General features: G+C 38.6%; 1 protein-coding gene across 1 annotated transcript in view; it reads right to left on the bottom strand.

The window, feature by feature from the left end:
* LOC306882719 (serologically defined colon cancer antigen 8 homolog) overlaps window positions 1-21,161 on the bottom strand; it is a 58,796-nt gene that overhangs the window by 28,233 nt on the left and 9,402 nt on the right. The window lies entirely within an intron of this gene.

Genomic DNA, 21,161 nt, shown 5'->3' on the forward strand with positions numbered 1-21,161 from the left:
GCTTTCGCGAACGCACAGTGACTGCCACATTTCAAATGAAAAAGCAAAGTCCATTTGCAACTGTATTTCCCATGTCTTACGAGCTATGAGCCTGTCATATTTAAATAGCAATATTAATTACCACATTTGCCTTTTCACTTTCTCTGCGTCATGCATGTAACCTGCCAAAACTCAAATGGAATCGCAATTCCTTTTGCATTTGAATTTCCTATGTCTTCACGGAAAGACAATCAATGTGAGTGGGCGGGACTATACTAGGGGGTGTGTTTGTATTGGGAGGTGACGTCACTCACAGACGACCGTGCCGAATGCTTTGATCAATGCAGGCAATCGGTAAAGGCTCCGCTAAAGGCAGCTGCCAATCGGTTTGTGCCTGTGTGAAATTAATATGCATGAATTACTGCATCAGTGTGGCGTGGCATGGAGGCAATCAGCCTGTGGCACTGCTCAGGTGTAATGGAAGCCCAGGTTGCTTTGATAGTGGCCTTCAGGTCATCTGCATTGTTGGGTCTGATGTCTCTCATCTGCCTCCTGACAGATTCTCTATGGGGTTCAGGTCAGGCGAGTTTGCTGACCAATCAAGCACAGTAACACCATGGTCATTGAACCTGCTTTTGGTACCTTTGGCAGTGTGTGCAGGTGCCAAGTCCTGCTGTAAAATGAAATCAGCATCTCCATAAAGCTAGTCAGCAGAAGGAAGCATGAAGTGCCCTAAAATTTCCTGGTAGATGGCTGCGTTGACTGTGGACTTCAGAAAACACATTGGACCAACACCAGCAGACGACATGGCTGCCCAAATCATCACTGACTGTGGAAACTTCACACTGGACTTCAAGCAACATGGATTCTGTGCCTCTCCACTCTTCCTCCAGACCCTGGGACCTTGATTTCCAAATTAAATGCAAAATGTACTTTCATCTGAAAAGAGGACTCTTTGTGCATCACTGAGCAACAGTCCAGTTCTTTTTCTCCACAGCTCAGGTAAGACGCTTCTGACGTTGTCTCTGGTTCAGAAGTGGCTTGGTAGCCCTTTTGCTGAAGACGTCTGAGCGTGGTGACTCTTGATGCACTGACTCCAATTTCAGTCCACTCCTTGTGAAGCTCTCCCAAGTGTTTGAATCAGCTTTGCTTGACAGTATCCCTGTTGCTTGTGCACCTTTTCCTACCCAAATTCTTCCTTCCAGTCAACTTTGCATTTAATATGCTTTGATACAGCACTCTGTAAACAGCCACACCTTTCAGTAATGACCCTCTGTGACTCACCCACTTTGTGGAGGGCGTCAATGTTCGTCTTCTGGATCATTGCCAAGTCAGCAGTCTTCCCCATTATTGTGGTTTCAAAGAACAAGAGATAACCTGAATTTATACTGTAGGGATGGTCTTTAATTGAAACTCAAATGTAAATATTCTAATATTTTGAGATACTGTTTTTTGACTTTCATGAGCTGTAAGCTCTAATCATCAAAATTAAAACAAAAAAAACTTTTGAAATGTTTTACTTTACATGTAATCAATCTAAAATATATAAAAGTTTCACTTTTTGAAATTAGTTAAAAGAAAAAATTAACTTTTTCACGATATTCAAATTTTTTTAGATGTACCTGTAAATGGAATTTACTGTATAACGCGGAATTTGTCATAGTTTGGATTAATTAATCAAAAGCAGGTCAGTACACTTGAATCGACTCGCGCTATGGACTAGTATCTGTTAATATTAAGCCGCAAAAACACTATTTAAAAATAAGTCCTGCATGTTTCAGCATCTGCCGTCTCACTAAATGAGGACATAAATACATGAACAACATCCCCAGAACTGCTCTGAGAGTAACTTCATGAGCATTTGACTGTTTCATTTCAGTAAACTACTGTCATATCATATATATAAACTAAGGAAACTTAAAAGGTCCTCATGGCAACCTGTCAAAATAAAAGTGCGGTTTAGCTACTACTACTACAACAATTATTAAACTTTTGTTTAAAAGAATAATCGCACAATACACTATTTCTTCCATGTTTTAATTTTAATAGTAAACCCCTTTGTTTGCCAAAAATTAGGGCTGTAACGTCCCAGTCGATTAGTCGATTAATTGGTCGATACGGTCTGGTTCGACCAAAAATCTGATTGGTCGATTTTTTGCCGCCCTCATTTCATCAGTTTGGCCGCGCTCATTTCATCAGGTGGAAAGCACTAATTGCTAATGGGGGTATTTTCAGAGCACCCCTGTTTCACAGGTAACAGTCTGTTTTCAGAACACCCCCATTGTTTTCACTTTTTTTGGATTAGCCCAACCCACTGGAGAAGAGAGACAGATAAGTAGGCTTTAGAAGGTTTGATGCTGAATATTATTTATTTAATAATAAGCTAGTGTCAATAAAACAAGAAGCTGTCTCCTTCCAAAGAACCAGTGCTAATTTCGTTAACGAAGAGGACGATGAAAAATATTCGTTAACGAACCTTTTTTCTGTGACTAAGACGAGAAGTTGACGAGATAAAATTAATATCTGATGATAAAAACTATGACGAAATGTATGCGCGTCTTCGTTAACGAGACGAGACGGGACTAAAATGTTATTTGAGGACTACCGGACATTCAAAATACATAGGCTAAGTTGACTGTCTTGTCTTTTAAAATGTGCGTCCCTGTCACTGGATCGCAATCAGACGAGGGGCGTTTGTATATCTAGTCACAGTATGGCAGCCGCAGTGGGTGGATACGCTACCAAAACGCAAACTAGCGATCTGAAACAATGGCCTCAGCAACTGAATGGTTATAGGGATAGGGTGACCAGACATCCCGTTTTTCCCAGGAGTCACAATTCGTTGTTGATTAACTTAAAGTTAGTGAAGGCGCGATAGGCGGAATCACTCTGATAGAAGTGCTCCACTTTCTCAGTTCTCACACAGCGCGCGATCAGTTCTCAGTTCTCACAATATTGCGCAATTGCGCTGTGCCCACTGTTTGTGTTAGTTTTGAGCCTAAGATGCTTTATTTTTCAGTTATGCACTTTATTTGGTTTCTGCTCTTGTTTGTTTAATAAATATTATTTTTTTATTAAAGTGGACGCGCCTTTTGTGTTTATTAAGAGTAAAAGCTTTAAGTCTATTCGTGTCTCAGCCGCGCTCTGTGCGAGCTGCGCAGAGCGGCTGAAATGATAGTGTCTGACAGTTATACTTATAACATATGACAAAAATAATTTTCTAAATTATGTTGCACATTCCTCAAAAGTTTTTGTGATATCACTAGTTGACAACATAGTACTGTTTTCAGAAATCACAGGCTATGATATTGCGCAGGTGCACGTGATGCACCGCTGTCAGAGACGACAGACTCGTGTGTCAGACTCATTTCAGTGCAAAATAATTAGGTCAAAAACGATTTAATATACTCCAAATAGCCTATTAGTTTTTTATGTTTATTTATAATTAATTTAGGCAGACAACAAGGCTACCAAGTACTGAGCACAGTGTGTATCTAATTAATGTAACGTACGTTTTTTTTTTCTCCACAACGTCATTTTTTGTCGATTTTTAGTCGAAAGTTTCAGGACTTCAGTCGACCAAGATTTTCTTTGGTTGATTACAGCCCTACCAAAAATAGTTTAACTCTCATTTGATTAAAAGATAAATGAAATGAATGTTTTATGAGTGAGTGAAGTGACATTCAGCCAAGTATGGTGACCCATACTCGGAATTCGTGCTCTGCATTTAACCCATCCAACGTGCACACACACACCCGGAGCAGTGGGCAGCCATTTTATGCTGCAGCGCCCGGGGAGCAGTTGGGGGTTCGGTGCCTTGCTCAAGGGCACCTCAGTCGTGGTATTGAGGGTGGAGAGAGCGCTGGACATTCACTCCCCCCACCTACAATTCCTGCCGACCGGAGACTCGAACCCGCAACCTTCGGATTACAAGTCCGACTCTAACCATTTTCTAACCATCTCTAACCATCTTCATTATGCCTTCATTTGCACTGCACTGTAAATTAAAACTAATTACTGGAAATTACTGTCACATAGGCCAAGATTAAGATACTGTCACATAGCAAGATTAGGATGACAAACATTTAGACATTTCAATAGGCTACTGAACCAAGTGTGCCTGTAATAGGCTATTAGTATTATCGTTTCATTAAAAAATAGTTGCGGTCTTCTTAGCAACTTCTAGAATGGAGCTATGAAGACAATTAATTTATTTACACTTATTATATACATTGTGCTTTTTTAAATTAATCAATTGATGTGCATTAGATGATGAATTGAATATTCACCTCTTGTAGGTTACAATTTAGTCATCAGAAAATAATTAATGAAGAATTATGAGAAGTTATACTACTACACATACATTTCTAACATGTAAATTATTGAAGCCAAATACTTACATTTCCCCAAGCTGTTTAGCTTTAGTATTTAGTATTCATAGGCTTAATCATGAAGCATACAGTGGCCCCACTTTGAACTCTCTCTTTATGTTACCCTTAATGTAGATGGATGCATGGAGGAAGACAAGAGTAAGAAGTGCAACCAACATCAGGGAAGGCAGTTTTTGTCAAAGCCCTTGTTATTCTTAATTTTGACATTAAATTTTATTTGTACAACAGACATATCTAGCGGTTCAAAATATCGGTTATTGGTCTACTAGGTCTGTAATTATTGGCATCGGCCCTGAAAAACACATTTCGGTCAACCCCTAGTTAGTTCACCCAAACATTTTGTCATTAATTACTTACCTTCATGTTGTTTCAAACCAGTATGACTTTCTGTGGAATATAAAATAAGATATTTTGAATAATGTTTTCTCACCAACATAGTTTATAGTATCTTCTTGTGTGTTCTGCAGAAGAATGAATGCATACAAGTTTGAAATGACATGAGATTGAGTAAATGATGACAGAATATTCATTTTGGGATGAATTGTCTCTTTTGTGTTACAGCTACACTGACAAATCAAAAAACAGGACCAGAAGTAACTTACTAGGGTTCAAAATTAACACTTGCTGAGCACCAAATGAGAGTAAAAGTTGGCGGGTAAATAAAATGTTAGCCTACTGGCCATTTGGCTGGTGACTTTATTAGGAATTGCAACATAATGCATGGAAAGATAATCCGAGCCTCACTGGTATTTTATCTGTTTAATAATGATGAAAGTGTTTGTGTTAATATACACAGAGTCTCTCTTTTCTGATCATTCCAAATGTGGAGCTGCTGTCTGCTAGTAATTAGGTAAGGCTGTTAAGTAGCATTCCCAAAAAAATCTTATATGGTTAGATTTTTTTCTCCAGAACTCCATTTGGCAACACATTTAAAGAATATTCCTCATTTTAAGCCATCAACATGTGTCTGATTGTTTTTATGAGAACTAGCATTTCACATAGAGTACATGGGGAATATATCATGCTGCTAGTATCAAAATGAACTTCATTATTTGCCACAAATATGTAAGGGAACAAAAAGCTATTCCATTGCCATGGTACATTTACATTTATGCATTTAGCAGACGCTTTTATCCAAAGCGACTTACAGTATATTACATGTATATTCAGGCTATACATTTTTTTATCCGTATGTGTGTTCCCTGGGAATTGAACCCATGACCTTTTGTGCTGTTAACGCAATGCTCTACCACTGAGCCACAGGAACACTGGTAGCAAAAAATATTTTTTAAAATGAAAAATTAAGCAAAGTACATTTGTACAGTCGGTAAGAAACATTTAAAGTTGATAAATTCACTCAGTTCGCCTGATATTGGCAGGTGTGAGATTCAAAATAACAAGGTTATTTTGAATCTAACGTATAGAATATATATTATACATCAACACATCTCTTGTCACTCCAACATATTCACACCCCATGTATCACTTCATTTATGGCACCCTCCTTTATTTTACTGTTGATTTCACTCACCTGTGCTATGCAATTCCTGGAGTGCTCTGGCAGTATTGTAAACCATTCTACAGATATGCAAATAAAACTTTGTTGACTCTCAGACATAAAGAGAATGTGAAAGAGAAATGTGCAAAATACTACACAATGATTTCTGAGATACAATCAGTAGATCTACGTTAAAGCACCTCAAAGGTGGAAACAAAGGCACACATTCTTTACTCAGCCGCCAGGTTGAAGAGCATCACGTTAATGATCAGCACAAATAAAACAACTAGTCTACACTACAAAAGAGCAGACATAATGCAGGCCAAAGAAAGTAAGACAAGAAGATGAAAAAAACCACCCACAAAACTCAAGTCAAAGTGTGTTAATTAACAGTGAAGCCTGAAAACTTTTCTCGCACACTGGGTTTGGAATGTAGCTGGAGAAGTGACCGTCTCTGCAGGCCTGCTGTCGTCTGGAGTGTGAAGGCGCTCCGCCTGCGAGAGCTGTGTGAGAGAGAGCGAGCAGGGGGAGAGCGCTCGGCCCCCGCTGTGCTTGAACAGCGGCCTAAAACACCATCCACACCAGCGCTCAGCAGGGGCTCACAAAGGCCTCACAGCCAGCCATTTGTTACTGTGGCTTTCCAGGGGGCCCAGCCACTCACTGGGGTGCGGGGGTGTGGATGGAGTGGGGGGTGGGGTGGGGGGGGTTCGGGTGTTTGTTGACCAATTAGCATGAGAGAGACCGCCAGAAAGTTTCCGAGAGCACTTTAGGGAAAAAGTTGGATAAGCGAGAGGCCTTCGAGCGAGATACTGTGGACACCAACAAATCAAAACTTTGTGTATCTAAAGGAAAATAATATTTAATGTAGTACAGCTAGCAAAAAAACAGAAGTGTTATGCATTGATTGCTAAGTATACAAATAATATAATTTGGCATTTGCAAAATAACAAACATTGTGAATAGTGCAGTAAAATGGACAAAATAATGAGAGCAAAATAATGAATCTCTTGAGAGCTGGTTTCTTCAATGAATCACTCAAGAAGACTCACGAGTCATGAGTTTTCATTTTGAATCAGTTTGTTGAAACATTCACTGAATCAGTCAAGCCTGGATCACTTAGTGAACAAGTCATTATTGTCAATCATGTACGACTCAAGAACCGTTATGAGTACTTGAAGGGATATTTCAAACCAAAATAAAAATTCTAACATCATATAATCACTTTCATGTTGCTCCAAACGTATGACTTTTGTACCTCTCAAGATATTTGGAAGAATGTAGCAAGTTTTGGTTACCACTGAAAAAAAAAAACAACATTTTTCAAAATATCATCTTCTGTGTTCCACTGAAGAAAGAAAATCATATAGGCTTGGAAAGACATAAGGGTTATTAAACTATTACAGAGTCATTTTTGGATGAATATCCCTTTAAGGTTTGTGAAAATTAAGAAACTTAAAGAAAAATATAGTCGGTAAGATTTTAATGTTGAAAATTCTGATTAATGTTTTATGATTTTTTAAATGTTCTTGAAAGCGGTCTCTTGTGCTCACCAAGGTTACAATTATTTGATAAATAAAATACAGTTTTAAAAATACAGTGACAGCAATAATATTGTGAAATATTATTACAAGAAATTGTGTCTATTTTAAATATAGATATACTATAAATATAAATAGATATACTATAAATTTTAAATATATACAATATACATTGGCATGAACGGTTGTGAAGTCAGGTCGGACAGCTCTGACTCACCTCGCACCCTCTCCAGCCACTACACAATGGCAGGTCAGTGTGTGTTTGCTCACTGCTGGTAATGATATGAGCGAGGCCTAATGTCCTCCGGTCAAGAGCCATAGCCGGGTTGGTCGGTCTGCCTGGTAGGGAGCAGCGTTGAGCCGCAGAAAGCAGTTTCCGTAGCTGGGTGCTGGTGAAGCGCGAGGGCCGAGGGCTGCCTAAGTGGGTACTATTCAAGCTGTTGCCCATTTGATTTGGACTACCACAGACCGCTCGAGCGCAGAGTTTGCAGCACCCTGTGGTGCTCCGTGATCCCACGCCAAAAATGACCAAATGCTACCGTTCCTAAAATGTGCGCAAATTGGAGTCAGCCGTTTGGCTTCATGAGTACTCAACAGTACGCAAGGACACTTGCCACCGTTTGTATGTTAATATATGTGTGAGAGAAACTTTCAAAAGTTAAAAAAAGTACAGGTTGCTCTGAGGGGTAAGAAGGGAAATGGACAGAAGGCGCTAATCTGGCGTTCTAACATTCATCCTGGTTTTGTGATACATTTTGACGGACTTTAGGATGATATTCTCATCTTTCAAGCAGTAGAGAGAGCACAATTCCATTTACAAGCATGTGAAGTTATGCACAAACACCTAGAATATTTTGCTATCAAGATATTGAAGAAAACTTGGCTGGCATGCTAACACAGGAAGTACGGCAAAATGTTCACAGTCTCAAACCTCAGATGTTTTATAGCATTTATTCAGCTGCACTTGGTCAGTGTCAATCGCACTCCTATTTCCTGTCTCCCACTGACACGCTCGCCCCCCATCCCTTCAGGAGCGAATGAAACGGCCCAACCTGGGCCACCCGAGTCTCGTCTACAAAACGTACACACCCTATATTTACTCGACATCCAAACCACATCTATTAGCGTGCACGTCAGCCTCTCCGCCGCTCGCCCCGTATCCCCCCCCCACCACCATTCGTTTATACCCCCCCTCTTCGCTGCTCCCTCCCACCCTTTTTCCTTTAACTAAACTGGCTCTGGCTCCCTCCATCTGGTCCCCTTTCCTTCAGCAGCCCCGCACCTGTTCACACCTCCTCTCCTGTTGGACCGCATTGAACATTTCCTCGGATGCCAGGGCTATTCTGGCACTCGCAACCTCTCTGTCATTCAATCCATCTGTCAGAAGTGAACTTTGTTTACCGCCAGCTTCTGCTTTCTTCTTCAAGAAGCGCAAAACCCCCTCAAGGTCAGAGGCAAAACGAATTGCAGACGCCACCAATTTACAAACAACCCCCTCCCTTTCTATAAGACACCCCTATCAACAAACCAACTAATCACGATAATAATTTTTTTCTTATGCATCCGTAGAGAATCTGTTGTGATTTGAAAACGCAGACAGAGGAAGCCGAGATGTGTTCACATATGCTGAATAAATATCCACGTTTTCAGATTAGGTCAAGAAATTGCAGATTTTTGATTAGTGCTTATGATAAAGACCAGTATTTTCATTTCAACCGAAATACAGAAAGAAATATTGGATTTTTAAATGGCTTTTGTGAAAAAATAGGTTTGACCAAACATATAGCTCATTCAAAAATAAAAACATTGTCATCATAAATTCACCCATGTCATTCCAAACCTGTTTGACTTTCTCATCTAATTCTTTCTTACATGGAACTCAAAAGCAGAAGTTTAGCAGAATGTCCAAGCTACTCTTTTTCATACAATGAAAGTGAATGGTGACCAAAGCCACCAAGAAAGATTTTTAGTGAAAAACAATAACAATTGATGACACCGATAAGTAGATGACAGACATTTCTTTTTTTTTTCATCCTAGTATGAACTAAACCTCAGTTTAAAAATATTTAAGAGGATTCTGTGATGTGCATTCTGGGACAAAATGCACAAACTGGACAGAAATGAAAGCGCAAAGATGAGAAGGAGGAAGAGAGGAAGACAGAGCACTATCCCTGGGTGAAACAGCCTGTGACAGCGCTGTTGAGGCCCGCGCTCTAAGCGCGTGACGCATTTCCACAGCTTGGGTTGACCTGGAGGGGCTTGTGCCAGACCCCCCACTCGTGTCACCTCACACAGGAGGCCCAACTAAACCGTGCTGCCTTCATCATCCCTCCATCACATACCAAACACGCTCTCCAAAAGCCCAACGTGCCCATGCTTAGAAATCAAACCCGCCACAAAAAGCGCATGGCCAGCGTGGAGCATAACAAACAGCGCTTTTAACCCAATAGGGTGTCGGGCTGCCGGGTCTTAGGGTTGTGCCCATCTTTTCCGCTTCTTTTTCATGGCATGTTTTTGTGGGAGGATGCCCGCTTTTTGATGGACTCCTTATGCCATCTGGAGAGTGGAGTAGATGGGGAGAGTGAAAAGAGGGGAGATGTATATAGAAAGCCGCGATGATATTAAAACTGTATGTTTTAATATAAATTTACTGATAATGCTTTTTTTTTTTTGGACCTAACTAATGGACTACTGGACTACAGAAAGACAATTAATGCATTATGTCTAAACAGAGCTGAGACACTTGATTAAACCTACTACACAACTGAGAAGAAATTCATATACAGCTGAGCCAGGGAGCAAAGCACACTAAAATACACCTCCAGAAATATGTGGGCGCCATTAATCAGAAATCAGCACTCTGGCCCCAGCTACTGCTAATATTGAACCTATTTGGAATAATAATAGATGGAATTCTATTATTGAAATTGCACTTGTGGTGACCAGGAAAAAAGTGTCATGGAGACTTCGAAAATGAGGAGGAGGAGGAGAACAACCCAGCTTCCAGAAACAGTAAGTAGGGCACTTTCTCTGGGCAGAGTTGGCCCAAGTGAGAACAGTTGCACCCGACAGATTTGCTCCTACTTTGCCTGGGGACTGGCAACATTCTGTCCTGTACCATCATGACACAGAGCTGGGCCACGGCACTGGAGCAATTCTCAAGACACACGGACATATAGTTTTAGTAGGACTGGAAGCTTAAAGTTGAACAATGAAATCTTATCTTGAGATCTTGAACATGATGAAGGGTTGAAACTGAAGCTTCACTAGTATAAATATTTGCTCTGATAACTATTTGCAAATGATGATTCTTCACTGAAAGACAAGATGAAGAATGCATCACATACAATACCATTTAAATGTCTGTGGTCTGTAAGATTTATTAACGTTTTTGAAAGAAGTCTGTTATATAATATAACTCTTAATATATTTTAAAATGTGATTTATTCCTGTGATGGGAAAGCTGAATGTTCAGCAGCAATTACTCCAGTCTTCAGTGTCACATGATCTTTCAGAAATCATTCTAATATTCTGATTTAGTGCACTTCTATTAATGGTGAAAATAGTTGCTTCATAATTTTATTGGAATGGTGTAATGGATTCTTCTTTCCAGGATACTTAGAAATAGAACGTAATGACAGCAATGGCCTGTTGAACAAAAGAGTTACTTAAAAATAAATAAATAAAGTAAAAAAAACAAACAAAAAAAAACTTGCTGACCCCTACCTTTCCAACACTGGAGCAGGGGTGTGCGATATGACGATTTTAGATCGTGGACGATAAAGATATCTCCACGATCTGCTTTTGAAGAAATATCGTAGTATCCTACAGCACACATTCTATCAGCTGCAGTTCTGGCGCCGCCGTCTGTATGTAGCTACTTTACAACGCCACATGCATTCAGTGTTGACTCAGCGGTAGATTTACTCTCACGGGACACTGCACTTACTCGCAATCACAAAAGTACATTATTTGTGTTTTAAAGCCTTGCCGGTTAAACTTTTCATTCACGCGCTGGTCTGACGTGCGCTTTTTCTGAGCCCGTACATGCGAAGTGCGCGCACTAAAAAGACTGTCTAACAGCAACTGATTACTCAACTAATTTATCTTTTGAGCTAATACTGTCAAAACAACCAACTGAATCTATATGTAAACTTTGTGTATGTATAAAATTAAAGTAAAGTTGAGAGAAAAACGGGTCTTAAAGAGACAGGACACTAAACATGCAGCCGACTGTCATTAAAGGGATAGTTCACCCTAAAATTGTATTTCTGTCATTATTTACTCACTCACATGTTGTCCCAAACCTCTATTAATTTCTTTCATGTGCTGAACACAAAACAAGATATTTTGAAGAATGTGGGTCACCAAACAGTTGCTGGTCCACATTGACTTTGATAGTAGGGAAAAAATTCTATGGAAGTCCCTGAGGACCAGCAACTGTTTGGTTTTCCACATTCTTCAAAATGGCATGCATGTTCAGCAGAAGAAAGAAACTCATTCAGGTTTAAAACTAATTTTGAGCAAGAAAATGATGGTATAAATATAAACACTATGACAGAATCAACATTCAACAGATGACAGAATTTTTATTCTCTAATGTTAAAACAAAAAAACACACAAAAAATAACTCACTACTCTTGACTGAAAAAAATAAGTTACTTTAATAGGAATCAATCTATGCAGTGTTTTATTTTTATATTTGTTCAATTTCTTGAATGCTCCTGCTAAATATTCCTATTGCACCTGAAAATAAAGCACTGTTTGTTTTATTTGTATATTAAGTGTATTTGTAATGTGTATCTTTGTTCTTATTTTTTCATAAGAAAGATAATGATAAATATTTTAATCTTTGCCCACTTTGGCCTATATATCCACTATTCTTTTTTAATATTTTGGTACCTTGAAAGGATTTGTCTTTATAATAGGGAAATTAGTTTGGCTGAACTGTGCAGACAAAATAGTAAAACCAACATGACAAAGAATCATGATAAAATCTTGAAATTTAAAAAAAACCTGTGCTATGATATTTTTGCCATATCGCCCCTACACTGGAGTATATAAGTTGAATCACTTAAATCAGAAAAATATAATAAAATATTTCTTTATATTAGGTATTATAACCTTTCTTACTTTTCTTATTATAGTAACTGATACTTATATTCTGGAATCATATTGATGTTTCATCACAGGAATTATTACACATCAAGTAGCTGTAGTAGTGACATGCCATAGCTGCCTAACATTTGCATAAAATATGAAGATTTCATTAATTTAGCAATGCCAGTTTTACAGTCATTTTAACTGTCAATGCTCATCATTAAAAGGAAAGTATGTGCCATGTTTGAAGATATTTTCCCCACTGTGCAAATTGAACAAGGTTTCAAACATATGCATTCTGCTGGCAAATGTTGCGAGCTGTAGCGGCAGCATTCAGAACGAGAGTGTGTGTTCTCTTGTGTACACTACATTGTCCTCTTAGGGGCCTGTAAATAAATGACACATATGTAATTGCCTTGAACTTGGTTGCACTGTTAAATAATGGAGCAAACTGCTGGCAATGAGTTGAGGGCTTGCTTGGTTGAGGGGCATCGCCTCTGGCATTGCATCTGGTCTTATAGGCCAGTGGAGAAACATAATGCATGGACAAGAAGGGGGGGGGGGGTCACTGCTGATCGATGTAAACATTACACAAACACAGAGTTTGATATTCACATTTTACACGCTGTTCAATAACAGGTTCTTTAAAACTTTATACTTTACTTAATACTTTAGTCACTCTATATTCTAGAGTGAATCTTTAATTTTTAACTTAATGGCTGGTGCAGTAAAATATGATATGACAGTCACTGAGAGATTCATTAATTTGTTTATAAAATAATAATGTTTAGAAAACTGGAAAGTAATTTTGTTTTCCCATTGCAAAGAAAATGAGGATTTGAGAACACAAGTAGAACTACAATAACCAGATTTCAACTTGGTATCACTTGTTATCTAATGGACCAACTTCTTCTGGACCAATTAAGCTTGTTACATTGCTATACTGCGTGACCCGGGTTCACAAAGTCTGCAATGTCGTCTCTAAGACTTTGAGGATAACATAAGACAAAAGCCCTCTTCTTGCCCTCTGCTGTGTGAAGTGGAGGAGGAGCTGGAGGCCAGCAGCCCTGCCGGCGAGGCGTGAAGACGTGGCAAGGTCTCATCCCAGGCCAACGGGCACACCACTGTCAACATCATGACACTCACTGGGCGGCTCGCCGGCACTCTCCCGCCTGGCCGGCAGCGTTCCCAGCTGCCCCATCCGTTACTGTCTGATTAGTTCTGCTAAGCAGCCCCTCCCCTCCATGCCCCATCGCCATCTGCTCCCCCAACAAGATGGCTGCCGCCCAGCACCGTGCACACCGCCCCGCTACCTGCCAGTGCCCGTGCCCGCACTCACCCCAAAGCGCTAACACGGCTTCTCGTGGCTGGCGGCGGCCCCCATTTCGTTCGCTACTACTTCTGACAAGGGGCGGCGGGCAATGCTCTTTTATTTGCTGTCGGATGGTACATGCGCTTCCCGCGTCTTGGTTTGCAGCAGTTTGGTGGCACGGCAGACTTTGCTCACCGCGGCAGCCTCCCTCTGGCGTGGGGCTGCATCTGCTCACTCTTTTATTCATTTTCCGATTCTCCACCTTTCAGGGGATTGTCATCCTCCACGCATTCACGCGCGGCCGAGGGAAAGCAGAGAAGCGTGCAAAGTTTAATGGAATTCTGGGGTGGGAAGAACAACTTTTTAATGCCAACGCTGCAGTTGGTCTCACAGTTCTTGTCGGCCAGTCACATGAACTTACGAGAACTTAGCGAGAGGACGAGTCAATGACACACCCCGACAACCAGACAAGTTGTGTTGAATACTTGGATGAATGACATACAAAATTACCCAAGGTTCAGAAAATCTAGTTTAAATCCTATGTTCCAAGTTCTTAGTAATTTTCTCATTGTATTCATGTTGGTTGCATATGGTTTTAAAAAAACTTTTTCAAGAAAAGTTTCAATTTAATGACTTATAAATGAAAAAATATTAATACATTTTATAAAAATGTAACATCACGCCATCAAGTAAAAAGTAATCCCAAGTTTTCCTTACTTCAATACATGCGTGTGTGTACAAATCTTAATCATTATTTAAAAAAATGTAATATCTCCCACTCTCTCTCTATATATATATATATATATTTTTTTTTTTACAAATATGATAAATTCTTACTACATCATATGATAAATTATATTTACATCCTGAACTAAACTTGCCCTAAAAAGGTCAAATTATCTGATATTTTAAGACACTTTTTTTGGGTCAGGAATTTAATTTTTTTTTAAATGAGGCTTTTTTCCTTGTTATGAAATCACAACAGTTTTATCACATTCACATTTTTAACTTAAGAAAATGAATTTTAGTTACATTAAAATATACTTATGATAGGACAGATATATTCAAGTCTTATCAATACAATATTCATGAAAAACAATATTCAATTGTTTTTATGAAATGCATTTTAAAGTTTTGAATGAATTAATAGATAGAAAAAAGCATCACCCACTTATTGACCCACTTACAAAATGCTATAAGGTCAAACTGTAGAAAGATACTTGTAAAAAAGTCCAGTCTTCATCTGCGCTAACATGTTTAACGTGTTCAGCAACAGCACAGATGTCAATTTAAGCCAGATTCTCTCACAGCTCACAATGAAGCCTTACTTATGTGGACAATCGAGCACCATCAAGCCTTTCATGAATGAGAGACTTTTTCTGCAATAATTCCACTTCACATACAAAAATAAGCCAAAGTGAGACGAGGCTGATCATTTCATATCCCCAAAAACTTCTAGCAGGCTTTTTTCTTGTAATTCTCCATCCCCCACAACAGCACGATTAACCAATCGGTAGCCAATATGGTGGATGAAGCATAGAGTATGAGGTTTTACTGTGCTCAGAGGGCCAGGTTCTCCGCTAAGCTCTCGACAGAGAAGTTGTGAATATTTCCTACTTTCAGATCCATACTTATGCCTGAAGGTTCTTCTTTACAAACCGCAACATGCTTCTTGTTGGATCACAACTTCAAGCCCTGCTGCCAGCGTCACCGCTTGCTTGCAAAATTTCATGTTGTTGAAGAAGAGAGGGAATTTGGAACAAAACGAGCCCCTGTGTCCCGTTCCAAACCACAGTGAACTCCAGCAAACACAGAAAGGCAAAGGGGAAAATCTGTTGCGGCTGGTAAAGCGGCACGGCAAATACAACGCAACTTGTTTTCTGTTTTTTTTTTATATCGTCGCACATTTTTCTCTCTTTATTTTCACACCCTATGGGGTCTGCCGAATGTTGGGAGAGGTGGGAGGGTGGGTGCAAGAGAAGGAAGGAGTGGGGGAGGAATGACAAAAAGGCACGAACGCACAAAAGCAAGCAAACAAACAAACCGAATAAAGCCTGGGCTCAAAGCCGTCAGAAGGCAGAGAACAGAGCGGCAGGATTATGATAGATCCTCTGCTGCCCAGCGCACAGCTGGCTGATGATCCAATACTGGAGCCGCCGGCCCTCCCCAGCATGTGCACGGGGGGCCTGGGGGCCAGAGCGAGAGAAAAAAGCAAAAGACAACTGCTTTGCCCATCCGTTTGGTGGGAGCTGTGATCATCCAAGCTGTGAGACGAGAACGGAAAGAGTCTAAGTCTGGCTTCAGAGGGCCTGATTGAATGAGCACCCAGCAAAGGGGATGTGACACAGAGAGGGTCCCTACATGACCATCCCCTGGGCCGCTCAGTCACAGGGACCCCCGCAGGTCAGTACGCATGCGTTTATGAACGTGTAAGGAGAGTAAAGACAACAGAGAGATGGGAAAGAGAAGGATTAGCCTCAAGGAAGAGAGAAAGAATGCACAGATGTCTGCTGCATCTGTGCACTACGGCTGGCCCAAAGAACCTGCCCTGGCAGCCCACGTCCACACCATGCATACAGTGGCTAAAAGACTCTCTGCTGCCAAAGGCAGGGCCTGTCAGCGGCTTAACCACTCTGATCTTCAGCAGGCCATTTTGTTGCCTCATCTAGAAGAAGCAGAGAGCATTTAAAGGCCAGCATCCTGCCCGAGCTTTTTAATGCTAATTCAACCTCATTTAATCACTGCAAAATCTCTTACGTTTCAATAATGCCCTGATCAAAAAACTGAATTATGGACTGCTTGAAAGTGAACAGCTGTAATTTACTCACACAGAATTTTCTTCAATAATTTAACAGCAAAAAGTTGTCAGAAGACAATTAAACTTCTGATCACACCAGAAATAAAATGTATAAATAGATACATCACATGGCCATTACAAGAAAATGGAAACTTATCCGCTCATCTCTGACAGCGTCCAGGATAGTCAATAAGTCCAAAATGATATAAAAAAAATAAAAAAAAATCACAATGCATGTGCTAAGTACTTAGAAATGCGTGTCATATTTTCATATATAGTATTTATTATATTTAATATAAGTATAACTTTTATTTTTCCTCTTTTCTACTACTTGTTTCACTTCAGTTTCAGTTTTTATAACCATTTCTTACTATGTGTAATTAAGTTGTTGTTTTTAGTTGTTGTTTTAACTGTGTTTGGCAGTGTTATTTCTTAGGATTACTTAGATAACAAATACAAATCACGACAGTGTAGTTTATATCTTAATTTTAGTTAAATAATGTCTGAATTTATTATGTCTGTATAGGTATTTTATTAAGTTTTACTTTTATTTAATGAGTTATTTTAATACTTTAACAAACTAAATGGAAATGAAATGATATATATATATTGAAATTATAAATATGTATATATTTATGTATGTGTAGTTGTACATATACATATATACTGTATATAGTTGTTTTTTTGGTGTTTGGCTTAGTGCTATGTTAGAATCATTATTATACTCTTATACCTTTTGTTCTTTAATATTTTGAATTGTTTTTAGCTTTTTTTATATATATATTTTTTTTTTACATTTAAATGTTAAGTTTTGAAATTGTTTTGTATGCATTTGTCATTTTTATTTAATTTCTTTATTTTCAAAATTTGTATAGGTATTATTTATAAAGTTTTAGCTTTTAATTTTGGATCTGTTTTTAGTTGTTTTAATACTACAATTGATTGCTTCTGTTGTCCTCATTTGTAAGTCGCTTTGGGTAAAAGTGTCTGCTAAATGACTAAATAATAATAATAAAAATAAAAGCTGTATACATGTATTTAAGTTAAACCTTAAATAAGTTCAAATGTATTTATACACATTGCATCATGCTTTCTTGAAATGTATCCAAGTTTTCTTGAGACAATGTCATAAAAAGGTCATATGTGATATTGCGTCTACAGAAGTCCTACATAATTTCCCGTTTTGTGAATTTATTGTCAAATGACATCAAACATGTTCTGATTGTTGACTATACACAAAGGGGTCATCGGATGCCCATTTTACGCAAGTTGATATGATTCTTTAGGGTCTTAATGAAAAGTCTATAACATACTTTGGTTAAAATTTCTCAATGGTAGTGTACAAAACACCTTCTTTACCCTGTGAAAATCAGCTCTGTTTTTAGCACGCTGATCTAGTCAATGCTCTGCTGACTCCACCCCTCTCTTCCGTGGAGTGACGAGCAGACCATAGATATGTGTAGATTCCCTATTCGACCGCTCCAGATACGTTGACGCATCAGCCATCTCGCATTCACTATAATAATCAATGAATATTCAAAGATATACAAGCTTATAACTTGCTGTTGTAGATGCACACAGTCAATGTGCTCAAAGATTCGCAGACCTTTTCAAAAATGGCCGATGGCTTACGTATCGCGGCCGGGTGTGTCTCACACTTCCTGAAAAGTGAAGCTGTAAACGAATGGGACTTGAGTCAGAATAAAAAAATAAATTACACTTCCAATACAATTTTCCGAAATATGGTTTTGGTCATTTAAGGTAGTTGTTATAACGCTGATATATGTTTCGTTTTTTTCAGTCTATGATCACGGCCCATAGAAACAGTCGATAATGTGGCATCTAGGTGTATATATATCTATGAAGCATACTAAACTTCAGCCGCGAAACTGGATAACTAGCAGATCATTAGGAAAGGCGATTTGCAAAGATTCATAAAAACCCTTAAACTCACTTCTTCTGTAGATAAAGCTGGATCACGAATGATTCGGGCGAACATAGATGCATTTATGTAGATCGGGGATCGGCGCATTCTCTTCAAAGCGAAAATAACGTTAATCCTCGGCCTCTTCAGCGGCTCAGATGTCGGGAGTAACTGACGACTGCTATATTCATTATTACATCCTACAACAAAATCTGACACATCTTGTCTTCCCCTGCACCGGAGCTGACACAATGGCGGACAGCTCTCAGCTCACTCAGGGCGGGTCTAAGGTAAGACGGGCTTGTCAATCAGCTCTCGTGGGAGGGGCCTGTACAGAACTACGTCATTCTGACAGGACCTCTCAGAACAGCCTGATTTGAGAAAGAGGATTTTAAAACAGGGATTTACACTGGGTGGATTTTTATCATTATAGGATGGATGTGTGCACACACTTCCAACACACATTTATGTTCAAACTACTTGTAAAGTGAATTTTGCATCCGATGACCCTTTTAAGGTTACACTACACTGGCTGATTTAGCAAACAAAATTTGGTGAAAGTTTTTCTAAATACTGCATTAATATGGCAAAATAATGCAATTAATTCAACACATATTAAATATAAATACATTAGGTTAATGTTAATGATTTCATATTTATAAATCAATGCAAACTGCAACTACTTTATTTTGAACATATTTATATTTAATATACTGTAAATATATCATCTAAAAACTTTAGTGGTAGTAGAGGTGTATTTAAGTTATTGTCTGGATGAACTGCTTATCTTCTGTTCTGTTTTTCTGAATGAATTAATAGATCCAGACATACACATAAAAAACTGAATCACATCAGTAACTCAAATAGAGGTGTAGACCAAACTAATGCAAAGTCTACAGGATAGTAAATGTACATTAAAAAAGCAGGTGTACTAAACTAACAATGCAGGACTACATTCTTCTGCTATGTAATACCATCAAATACAAAAGTTTGTCTGGACCTGCTGTTGCAAACAATCTATACTCCACAAAAAGCATCTGGATCATTTTCATACACAGTGGTACTTTTCCAAATGTAAACAAATGACTCAATTCAACAAATTATTCACTGATATTTCTGCAACAGCATGCATTTTTATGGTAATTTATAAACAATACATGACCGAGTCTTAATACTTAAGTACTGAATTCCCTTGCGAACAGATGCTGTCCCTCCTCTGCAGCTGTGCAGCGCTGTGGCAGATGCTGTAAAATCTCCACTTCCTCCAGAGGAATGGAGACCCCAGTGCCATTCAAACCCACTGAGGGTTCAGCACTGCCTACGCTTACCGCTGGGGTAGGACACATCCACGGAGACATGGAAATGGATGGCTTCATTGTGGGCAATCCTTCAATGGGCACAGAAATGCCATAAAGCCCAAACAGGAAATCTAGAGCAGTGATTCCTATAACCAGGGGTGTGTATACACCACATTCCAGGGGTTATATAAGCAAGAATTCAAATAAAACGTATTTTTACCGTATTTATGTCTACAAACCCATAAATAAAACTATTGTGCATGTGGCAGTTCAAGTGGGTGAAAATATACACTACAGTTCAAAAGTTGGGGGTCGCTAAGATTGAAAGGAGTCTTGCATTCATTTAATCAAAATTACATTAAAATAATTTTATTTATAGTATAGTAATATTTCGAAATACTACATTACTAAAATGTCATTTATTCCTGTGATAGCAAAGCAGCCATTACTTCAATCTTCAGTGTCACATGATCCTTCAGAAATTATTCCTCATTTTATTTCATATACTGCTTGTGCTTAATATTTTTGTGGAAACTGAGGTGCATTTTTTCAGGATTCTTTGATGAATCGAAAGTTCAAATGACCAGCATTTATTTGAAATAGAAATCCTTTGTAACAATAATGTCTTTAGTGTCACTTTTTATTAATGTAATGCATCTTTGTTGAACAAAAGTATTATTTTCTTAAAAAAAAAAAAAACAATTACTGCCATCTAACTTTTAGTAATGTCTATATCAGTATTAGAATTATTTTGTTATTTCAAACTATATGGCACTTAGAGAGCACAAACACACTTTTTAAGCAAAAAAGTGCTTAAAACCAAGTTCTTTTTAGATATACTGTTCAAAATGAAAACAGAAAAATACATTTGTATCCTCTGAAGCTGTCAAATTGTCATGATTCATAGTTAATGTGATGAACTACAACTGTGGTTACTCTAATTGGACACCTGTGTGAACTTGAGGGGGAACAGACTTCCTAAATCCACCAAAAATAGTCATATCAACACCAGTTGATTAAAAATAACTGCAAAAAATGTCTAAAAAATTTATTTCTAAGAGAAGCATCTGGCATCATTTGCAGATTACACCTGGTTTAATATTTTATGCAAGATATGCAATGATGTTCACAAATTTTCTGACTTAAGTGTCCACTGTATATTTAGTAGTACTAAAAAAAGAAATTAAAAGAACAGAATGTTCCTTTGGGCTTTGCTGGCAGTACTAATTTATAGTAATGAACTGTAAACTGTTAAATTGCACTTAATGGCCATGTAAGTGTCTTACTGTGCCAAAAACATTCTCTCTCATATATAATAATAATG

This window comes from Barbus barbus, assembly GCF_936440315.1.
Source record: "Barbus barbus genome assembly, chromosome: 16".
In the NCBI taxonomy this organism is placed as follows: Eukaryota; Metazoa; Chordata; class Actinopteri; order Cypriniformes; family Cyprinidae; genus Barbus; species Barbus barbus.